General features: G+C 34.2%; 1 long non-coding RNA gene across 2 annotated transcripts; it reads left to right on the top strand.

Moving 5' to 3' along the window:
- The first annotated feature begins 3,589 nt into the window (after positions 1–3,589).
- On the top strand, positions 3,590–4,833 carry LOC143597244 (uncharacterized). 2 transcript variants are annotated; one of them, XR_013146858.1, is made up of 4 exons: positions 3,590–3,798; positions 3,902–4,028; positions 4,172–4,507; positions 4,707–4,833. It is a non-coding gene; the product is annotated as an uncharacterized LOC143597244 (long non-coding RNA). The 2 variants fall into 2 exon arrangements; XR_013146857.1 differs by having other exon boundaries at positions 3,593–4,028.
- Positions 4,834–7,364: the final 2,531 nt, after the last annotated feature.

Genomic DNA, 7,364 nt, shown 5'->3' with positions numbered 1-7,364 from the left:
TCCATGCCCACTCATTGCGCGGGGTTTCATTAACCGGTTTCGTCTATAAAATCTTAATATGTAGTACACTTCATACTTTTTGACGATACGCAGAGCTTAATCGCAGAAGCCAGCTACTACGTCGGTTGCGCCTCCCTGTTGAAAATGTAACTTTCAATTAGGTGAAAAAAGCAATTGTAATTTGGATACACAATAGTCAAATAAATCCTAACTGCAAGTCCATTGATTAACAAATCTGTAATAATAAATCCTAACTACAAGTCCATTAATTCACAAATCTATAAATTACTTTAATCAATATAAGGCCAAACAAAAGCTGTGTGTTTCTGTGAATCAATGCATCTAACAAAAAACATATTTGGCAAAATCAATGATCTTTATGGTTTGCCAGCACATGGGCGATGTCTGCACTACCCGTCCACATTTGAATTGTCTAGTTCTAATTTGCTATTAAACTGTGGATACTTGTCCAATTTATTCCCCATGCTAAGTAAGATAAAAACATATTATTTATGCTGTTTGTAAAAGAACTAACGACTAATAACTAAATTTAATGCTTTTAAACTGTCATATGGTTACCTAATTTCCATCTCCCTCTCTAAGGAAATCAGAGTAAATGCTTTTGTCTAGTTCAGTAATTATTATAAGAGGCTTGGGCGATGTCGCTCCCGACATGACTAAACACCATATGCGGTAGGTAGACACCAATTTTGTTTAGTGATTGGCCTTGACTTCTGTTGATAGTCATCACATAGCACTCTTTAACTGGGAACTGTTTTCTTTTAAAAATGAACGGCTGGCGCCCTTAAAGCAATTGTAATAAAACATGACATGTTGACCCATTTGCCTTTCCGGCATCATTTCTCGACGGCACAAACATTGTTTACTTAATTAATCAGTAACAACTTAAGAGCATACAACATCTAACGAACCAATACAACATGTCCACACAAAACTTACTTCACACAAAAAAACTCCAAAATGTGCAGTTAACGCTACCATACAATCATCACTGACACTTAATCGTCACTAACTGAAACAGATCGATCAAACACACACACGAACACCACAAGCCATAAAGCACAAACTTTTACTTAAAAAGGACATACCTTAGAGCAGAGCTGATCAATGTGCTGAATACTATCCACCAAACCGCTATTCATCAAACCCACAACAACTACGAACACAACCACAAGGCCATAACTAAACTATTGCTTATAATTGAAACTAATTGCAGATATACAAAGCATACAAACAATATATTGCGGCGCCAAACTTGTAAAATATACTAATTAAGCCAAAAAAGACGCAATATAAAACTCGCCATTTACCGCAAGTTACCGCGACTAACACATCCCAATTTAAAAGAAGCTCAAAAGCCTAAATGGTGGACAAAAAAAGTAGAATATCTTTCATCTCCTCTCGGGTCGGTTCAGATTATATTTCATCTCTTAACAGGTTGATTAAGGACATGTTTAGTTCCTAACATGTCAAACTTGGTTATTTTAATCTCTCACGGGTCGAACTCATGCACAGTCTTCCTAACGGGGCGAACTTGTGTTAAGTTTAACTGACAATTAATTGATTTGGGTTATGTTTTATCTTTACCTGGTATATTTCACTTATCTCTTAACATGTCGATCCATCTTATGTTTTTATCTCTAACGGGTCAAACTAAGGTTATGTTTAACCTCTAAAGAGTCGAACCTAGATACGGTCTAAAGGCTTGAACTCGATGCTGGCTTATCGATAACTATCGGATATTGACCACTTATGTTCGATGCTATCCTTGGCCGATTGAACACTAATTGTTTTGCCAATTTTCATACAAGCTTAATACACCAATAATATGAAACAAATAAGAGTTGTTACAACTTGCAGTTGGCTAACCTCAACCGTTGAAAGTCCACCTAAAATGAGCTGCCAACAAAGTCAATAAATATGAAGTGTTTATCAAAACTTAATATTTATATATGTTTATCAAAAGAAGTAAAACCCACAAATTCACTTTCAGCCCATTAAAACCAAACAAATAGAAAACACTTAAAAAAACCTATATTCACAACCACATAAAGCTAACCTAACAAAGAATCCAAGCAATCGACTGGGAAATTATTAAAAGCCACCTGTAATATGTGGACAACAACATCCGCTAACAAATGTGAGAAGCTAAAAGACAGATTACAGACACAAAGGAACAATAATTACAGTAAATAACACAGTCTCAAAACCCCCAAATTGAAAGATTTGGAGATTGTTGTTCATCAATAAAGCCCTAAACTGAACATAAATGTAATTTCAAATAAATAGAATAAAAAGACATATCAGATTAGAGGTTAGGGACTTACCCGGAATCATGAAGAAAGAATTATGTCGACACCTCCACTACATTAAGAAAGTTTCAGCAACCGTAATCAACTAATAACCAACTACAAAAAGAAAATTGAAATCAAAGTAAGCTTAAGCACGATTTCTAGGGTTTATGGTGACGAACCTTGGGAAAACCGTTGCTCTGGGGTTTCTAATTGTTTATCCATCCAAGAAGGTAATGTGGATCATGTATTCGTGGCAATCAGATGGAGGCAGATTTCAATGTGGATTTTGACGACGACGACGACGACGACGACGATGATGGTGGTGACGGAGACGGTAGGGAGTTGATAAAACGCCAAGGAAAAAGGTATGCTTATATTTTTAAAAATTTTAAGTTATGTTATATATTCATCCTATACATAAGAGTCCTTGTGAGCATTAATACTTTTGTTTTATTGCAAGAATTGTGACAAACAATGCATCCGGAGGTGGTAGAGGTGGTGGTCGAGGTAGTGGGCGAGGTAACGGTCACGGTAATAACAACCTATAACCTTAAGTTTATTTATAGCTGTTGTGGGTATTAATAAACCAATTGATAATTACTTTTGTGTGAAAATTTAGTTATTGCCATATGCTTTTATTAAATTTATACTTTACTAGTAGCATAAGTTGGTATAGAATTACTATTAGTTTCTCACACTTTTACATAGTTTTTTTCAATAAATCTTAAATATAAATTGTAAGTTTAAAATAAGTTGGTCAGGCGGTTTGGATAACTCAAAATTATTAGCTTTTATACAGGTATAAGTAGGGTTAATTGATGAGTAATTATATTTTAATTTTTAAGTTGAGAAAAAAATGCTCTTTTAATTCTGTTTGTTGAACTAAAACTTAATCATTAATGAATGTTCAAATAAATGAGTAGTTTATTGGTTATTAACAACATAGACTGGAACCATATATATTTGATCAGTGAACCATGACTTTTTAGATATAAGTTACCAAAATGCTACCATACGTGCCAGATTGGTTTTCAATTCTAATTTTGTGTGAAATGATTTGTTATAGATTGTTTATTCATAATACAAATAGAAAAGAATAATAATAATATATGGACACTAATTTCATAAATGTTAATATTATCTAATTATTGGATGTTAATTAGTATTAAAGGGGTGGATTCTTTTAGTAAGGCCTTTAACTAGTTCATAAGTTAAGTTTTACACTTCTTTTAATTCTAATAGAGTTATATTTTTTAGAAATTACGGCACGCAGATCAACTGGAGATGGTGGTCGAGGGAGCAAGCAAGTTAACAATCATGGTAGTACAGACCATAGTAGACAACCAACTACATATTCATATCAACCTCTCCATGAACCTAGTGATGACGAGGATGAGTCGGTTGCTATAGGTTGGGGACCGGTTGTCCCACCTCCAATACCTACACCTGAAAATCGCATTTGGATTTGGGTTGAAAATGGTGAGTAAGTGTGAGACATGTGTGTGCATATATATTGATATTCTCTTTTTAGGTGACTACAAAAGTGTTATTATTGTTGATTGTGGTGCATTGTTTCCATTTTCTAGATTTAATATTCAAAATCTGGTTTCCCGAATTATTGGTAGCATTTTGAAGTTGATGTGGTCGGGTGGATGGCAAGGATGGAAAGATGTTCCTATCTTTTATCGCGAACGCATGTTTGAGCGTTTTCAGGTATGCCTATACACATTTGTACGTATTATAATAATGCATTTTTTATTATTTTTATTGTAATACTACATATAACTTAATAAAGAGTATACACATTATTGACCAATGTTTTTCTCCTTTTAAAAATACTATCAGTGGGAAGCTAGAAATACTATCAGTGGGAAGCTGAGGAAAAAGACTCAATTCACTCTTGTTGGGAGAGGTGCATTAAGGGAAAGTTTCCTAATCTGTTGGGTAAGGCTCGGAAATTCGCCAAGACCCGTGCGCTTCGGAAGGGTATAAAAGTTGGGAAAGATTGGAGTGTCACTATTCCATTTAAGCCACATTGGATTAGTCAAGATTCTTGGAAAGAACTAATTAAGGTTTGGAATACCAGCTCATGGCAAGACAAGTCTTCTTAAAACAGCAAAAACAGAGAAAAGGCAACAGGTGGTAGACATACTGTTGGATCAAAGAGCTTTGTTACTGTTAGAAAAGAGATGGTAAGAAATGCTAATTATAAATCTTTAATAATAGATGTGTTCATGGTTTGTTAGTAACGGATTTTAAACATCAAAAACCGAAATTGAACTGTTACCAAGGGTTTGGTATAACATGTTATAATTTGAAATATACACACACACGCTTATTTAATACATCACCAATTATTTTATTACTAACTTATAAATATGTACTTTATAGGACAACACATTAAAGCGGCGTGCTAAGTTTGGTGAATTTTGGTTACAAACACATGCAAAGAAAGGGTCCAGACCGCTGGATAAGTTGCTGGTTTGTAGCGAGTTAGTAGATGTGGATTTGGAAGAAGGGCTAGTAAAGCTTATGTAAGTCTCATTGCTAAATGCATGTTTTAACTGCTTGATTTTTGTAATGTTAATGCAATAATTTTTAATGTTCTCATTGTAGGAATCATATATGAAACTAGTTGTAAAGAAGTATGAAGAAGACACTAGCTTACACCCAGAATTCGATATGGAATTATGGTCCAGCATTGCGGGGGGAAAGAAAAAACGTCGGCAATATGGGACTAGCAACGTCACCGACCCGTATGTTGTGTTGACGGGTGCACCTTCAATGTCAAGTCTTGGTAGTTCATTTCCATCGGGCAGAAATAATAAGGTTTGCATTCTCTATAAAAAACAATATATAGATTTTGGTTTTCTTTTAGCTCCAACCAGGAGTATGCACGGGGTGCAATTCTAAACTGGACTAATTACACATGTGTTGGTCAAGGTTTTGAAATACATTTTATGGGATGAGTACATGGGCTTCATTGGGTTGTTAAAAACTTCAAAACTTGATGAATTGCTTTGTTTGCGGTTATTATTGGAAACCGGCCATAAAATCGGACCGCGACATAAGGGATTATATAACTTATATTAGGTTTAACATTAAACAAAATTGCTTACTTAAAAGCTGGTTACATACTTACATGCATTTACAAACTAGTAATTTTTTTATGTACAACTAGCTTTTTTTGTTTTGTATAAAACATTGAACGTTTATGTGTTTTTAAGAATGATTAAGTGGATTTAATACAATTGCAGGTGCAACAGTTGGAAGAAAAATTAGTTGAGTTAGAACGGGAAAAAATAGCGGAGCTAGATAGAGGAAAAGTAGAAAAACAGGCTATGTTGGTGAAAATTGAAGAAATGCAAGATTGTTTGCTGAGATGAATGAGAAACTTCAGCTATTGTCACGAAATCTGCGACAAAACATTCACGAAATTAAGATATAGAAATTTCAGTTTTTATGTGTTACTTTTTGGATGATTTAAATTGTTCTTGTAGTACATTTGGATATTTTATGTTATTTGGTTTGGATATTTTACTTTGTTTTAATATTTTATAAATTTTGAATATAATGTTTACACGGAAAAAGTAAAAAATAAAATAAAAACAAGAAATATTTTAATAAAATACACAAAATGTATAGCTAAATATGTAATCAAAACTGTATATAATCTGTAGCGAAATTTACAAATATTTGTAGCTACATTTGTAGCAAAAAACGACTAAACTTTGTAGCGAAATTTCATAGCAAAAACCATAGCAAATTTCTATAGCTAAAACCATAGCATATTTCAAGATGAAATTCGTAGCTAAAGTTGTAGCTGAAACTTGGTAGCAAACTCAGTAACTAAAAATCTGTAGCAAAATTATGCAGTTAATAAAGCGTAGCAAAATTCCGTACCTAACAATTTGTAGCTAAAAATCCGTAGCCAACAATTATGTTGCAAAATCCGTGGCTAATGTAGCTAAAATAGTGACCTCTCTTTTGGTAGTTAAAATCGTAGCAAACTTTGGATTCCATAGCAAATATCCATAGCAAATAAGTTAGCTACGGGACTTGTACCCACGGACCTAATTTGTAGCAAACACCCTGTTAGCTACGGATTTGCTATGTATTTGACAGTAACAATACCCGTTTTTGTGCGCTATAATGTGCCTCTTGTGTTGGGGGTCACTATCACACTTATTTTTGTTATCATTTTTAGGATTATATAAATACTAGTATTGATACATGTGCTTTGCAACAGGCTCGCAATCATACACGTAATTAAGATTAGTTTGGCTAGTGGTGAGAATTTTGAATCGTTATGACGACATGTCATCCAACCCATGCATATACCACCACCATCCACCAATTTTGATCATCTCCTACCCATGCATATACCAGCTGTTGGTAATCAGAGATCAATTCACACAATTGACGATTCAATTAGAACAAGATGATATACTCAAACAAATTCTTGAATAACAAATACTGAACATTCGATGATGAATACTGAATACGTTGATTGTTAATTTGTCTGACATCATCCCTATTTATAGACTAAGTAATTACATATTAACCCTACTAAATACAATAATTACAATAAGACCCCTACACTTAATATAAATATTAATAAGTTTAGTTTATATACTAATACTCCCCCTTAAACTAAACTTAGTTTAAGTGAGGTCTTCGTTTCTTCAAGATCCGGTTGCCATCACAGTAGCGTTGGTTCGTCATCTTCATCCTGGATCAAGTTTGCCTCCTGCCTTCCTTTCCAATTTGGACATGCATGCCTGAAATGTCCACGTTCATTACACTTGAAATATTTTATGTGATCCTTGTCCTATTGGGCTTGATTTCCTTGTTTATTCTTCCAAGTCTTCCCATACTTGCCTCGACCACCTTCTTTGTTTCCTTGCTTTGAACTTTCATGACCGCAATGTTCAGACTTTTGTTCCTTTACCCTCTCTTTTCCATCTTCTTTAGTGAACAGAAGTCTGTCATGCATGTCTACCTCCTTGTTTTTCTTCTTGGTGCGTTCCTCGAAAGCCTTTAACCTTC

This window comes from Bidens hawaiensis, unplaced genomic scaffold (genome assembly GCF_021521415.1).
Source record: "Bidens hawaiensis isolate Kalapana, Puna unplaced genomic scaffold, B.hawaiensis_p1.1 tig00047983_1, whole genome shotgun sequence".
NCBI lineage: Eukaryota > Viridiplantae > Streptophyta > Magnoliopsida > Asterales > Asteraceae > Bidens > Bidens hawaiensis.
The sequence above is the reverse complement of the archived record's forward strand: the minus strand, read 5'-3'. Positions and strand labels throughout refer to the sequence as shown.